The sequence below is a fragment of the Limulus polyphemus genome, unplaced genomic scaffold (assembly GCF_000517525.1).
Source record: "Limulus polyphemus unplaced genomic scaffold, Limulus_polyphemus-2.1.2 Scaffold5148, whole genome shotgun sequence".
Taxonomy (NCBI): Eukaryota; Metazoa; Arthropoda; class Merostomata; order Xiphosura; family Limulidae; genus Limulus; species Limulus polyphemus.
Window position 1 is genome coordinate 1 of NW_013670758.1, and position 4,035 is coordinate 4,035.

Genomic DNA, 4,035 nt, shown 5'->3' on the forward strand with positions numbered 1-4,035 from the left:
CCATCCCTTCTTGTGACCTTTCCTTGAATCATCTCAGGAAGGCGGATACTCCCGATTGGAAGTACCATCTCTTTTTGCTGAACATCTATCGAGCCATTCTTCTCTTCCTATTTACATGGATGATTCGAAATCGGATGACTGTTGGTTCTGCCATGGTGTGCTGTGGCTCGGTAGTTGCTCGCAGGATCCCCTCTACAGTTTCTGTGTTCACTGCCGAGTTGTATGGTATTTATCTTGCCCTGGATCATGTAGAAGCTATGCATTACAGTAATTGTACAATTTACACTGATTCTCTTAGCCCTCTACTGGCCCTGGAATCGCTTAACGTTAGTTCTCACCCGGTTCTCGTCGATATTCAACAACGACTGGCCCGATTTTCTCTATCTTCTGTTTCCATCCAGTTGGAATTCACGGGAACGAGCTCGCTGACACTGCAGCTAAGTCTGTCTGCTCTGGTGCCGTCACGCCCATGCCTGTCCCATACATGAACTACGGTCCTGTCTTCAAGGCGCAGCTTATGGCCAGTTGGCAGTCGACTTGGGGTGAGCAACATCATAATAAGCTTTTCCAGATCAAACCTTCTGTTGGTCTTTGCCCGTCTTGCTTCCATAAAGATTGGAAGAAGGAAGTTGTCCTAGCAAGGCTACGCATTGGTCACAGTTTTTTAACCCATTGTTTTCTTTTATCCGGTATTGATCCACCAATGTGTAGCCATTGTAACACTCAAGTCACAATAGCCCACATTTTACTGTCGTGCCATCGTTACGACCGTGAGCTGCAGCACCATTTTAGATACGCATTTTCTAAGATTTTACCCCTGACATTATATATAAATCTTTTATCGACATATTTTGGTTTTAACTCACTGTATTTTTACATTTTATTCTAATTTACTCTCACTGTTTTTACTGGTTGGTTGGCGCAGATAGCCTCGTTGTTTTGCGCCATAAAGCACCAAACAACCAACTGTTGTCAGGTTTCTCTTTATCCAAGTGCTCTCGAGCACTGAGTGTAGAATTATCTAGACATGGCATCAAATTGTGCAACTTGTCCCTGAGTTCATTCATTCCAAGCAAAAACTTGCTTGAAATATTTAAGGAACAGATCCAAAACCTCTTTAGCTATCCCCTTCAACACTGGTAGGTTTATCTATTTCACCTCTTTATTATTAAATGGTGGTATGTAAAATTCCCCGCAAAAATTAGCCTAGAAATTTCGTAGAAAGCTTTATGTATTTGAAATTATCAGACATGCAAATGCTGATGAATGTGACATCCTGAGATTAAATCAAATAATTTAGTACACCATCATAATGATACAATGTGTCATGAAACACTTCATTACGTTCCACATTGTCCTCAAACACCAGATGCAATTTGTAATTTTGTTATTATCCTTTTTTGACCTGGAAATACCTCACTAACTTCAAATTCCACTGGGCCATAGTAAGATGCCACCTACTGTACCTAATGATGATGTGGAGAAACATGCTGGACTTTAGCTAGTAAGTTCAACTCATCACAGTTCTATGCTATTGGTTATTCAAACTGGTGTCTTGGCATGTAATAAGTGTGTTGGGGCGCCCGGCATGGCCAGGTGGTTAGGGCGCTCGACTCGCAATCTGTGGATTGTGGGTTCGAATCCCTGTCACACCAAACATGCTTGCCCTTTCAGCAGTTGGGGTGTTATAATGTGACGGTCAATCCCACTATTCGTTGATAAAAGAGTAGCCCAAGAGTTGGCAGTGGGTGGTGATGACTAGCTGCGTTCCCTCTAATCATACACTGCTAAATTAGGGACGGCTAGTGCAGATAACCCTCATGTAGCTTTGCACAAAATTCAAAACAAACAAACAAGTGCGTTGGGGCATTTGGCCTACTTTATGCACCATATTCTGCCATCCAGTGATCCAGACCAAAAGAAATATAAATAGTAGTTGCAAAAGGAATGCCCAGGATTGCTCAGCTCGGTGGTCATCATCCTCACAGTCCTGAGGACGAATCAAGAAAGAGGGCATAGTTCTCACAGTTGCAAGTGAATATCTGAGCCCAGAAGAGTAATCCTGTTAGACTGTCACACTTTAAATACATTCCTCATTTGTTCCTCGCTTCTGTTTTATGTTTTCAGGAAATTGGTTTCCTTACATGATGTCACAATTTATAAATTGTCACAGACTCATACAATCAAATGGGAAAAAATTAAAATAAACTCTGTGACAACAAATAATTTGGTCATGACACCAAAATGGTACTTTTTAATTAGTCTATTGTATTCAAGTATAGTGATATACAACAGGTTCCCAGAAAAAAGCAGCTTCAGGCAATTTATGTAAGAGGATAAACTGACATCAAACAGAGAAGCAAACATAAATGAACACACAAAGATTTATCAACAAAAATGTTTGTTGACTACCTACTTGCTAGCTTCTATTTTCTTTTGTGACATTAAAAGTGGTTGCTGGGTAAATAGGCTTTCCAAAAACATTTACACAGGCCAGAGACAAGTATAATAGGCAAATAAGGTCACACAATCCTTATATATTACCTTTGTCAAAGACTACTCCAAATAATATTTTCAAGGAAGAGAACTTCCAACTGATACCAACATGTACAAGTATCTCTGTCAACTCTTGGGATTTGAGATACACACAGAATCAAACTTGTATTAACTTCTTGTGATATTCATTGCCATACGTATCCTTTATCTAATCAAACAGATTAATAAATTTTAATGACCTTTTGAAATCCGGTTTACAAGCACGACATAACTACATGCAAAACACGTGCATATATACTTAGAAGCATTTCTTCTATATACTCTACTGCGGCTATATTTTAAACTTTATGAGAGATAGAAATTAACAGTCTAATTCGACTTTGACATCAGTTAGAATAATTGCTAAGTCTGGAAGTCTGTAATATATGACAAATAAAAGTCAACCATTTGTGAACTGTTTGTTAAACTACTAATAAAGTTAATATATTGAAATTGTATTATTTGATAGTGAAGAGTACAGTTGTTTCTAGATAAAGTTATTGGTAGTGGCGGAATCATGTTTAAATAACTGGTAAAGTGAGGGAAGATTGAAATGAACTGCAGATAACCCATCTGCAATTTAGTTATGCCCATTTCGAAACTGCTGTAAATACCTCTGATTAATAAACATTACTGGAAAATCTGATAAACCAACAAGCTGAAAGGATTTTGCGATCAGTGCTTTCTCTGAACATGCAAATTACGTTTTCCGTGGCGAATGCGTGTGAACATCTTATATGTATTACATCTATATAAATATGATAGTACTGTCTTTTGTATGTCCATGTAACTACTTCGCAGAATGTGGATGGATCTTAACTAAAATTAGTATGGAGGTTCATGAAGTTCGTGTGGGGGGTACATACAAATTTTCAGTTTTGCGATTTTTATGGGCTTTTTTTTTTACCACTACTTCGCCCCCTCTAGATGGATCTTCGCCAAATTTGGTATGGAGGTTCATTGGGTCCATGCGGCGATACATGGAAATCTGCGGTTTCACATTTTGTTTTTTGCTGTTTTTATTGGCGTTTTTTAACAATTACATATAAGGAAAGCAACTTTTGATGTCATAAGTTAAACTTTCATTAATCATAACTTCCGTCTAGGGACGGGTACTCTAGGTAGTAAACAATAATATAATTTGGGAAAACGGATTTCTAGCCATCGGGGTTGCGCTTAGCCGGGCAAATATTTTCTCACGGTCACCTCTATGTAGCTTTATCATAGCTACGGTCATTCGATGGGCTAAAATTTATGTCTCTGGCAGTGCAAAAATTCAAAAACTTAACAAGGAATTTTTGTAAACAGCTTTTCCAATATGAATTCGATAACCCTTGGTGAGTGTCTTTCTGTCCATTGCCTATGAATGTAAAGAAGAGGAAGAAATACGCAAAAAACAATTATATGTCGGAGCGAATCTTGTGTGTTAGTGTTGTTGCGTCAGCGAGATCATGTGAATATTCTCACGCCCTCTACTTTCTAGAACTATCCTGTACCTTG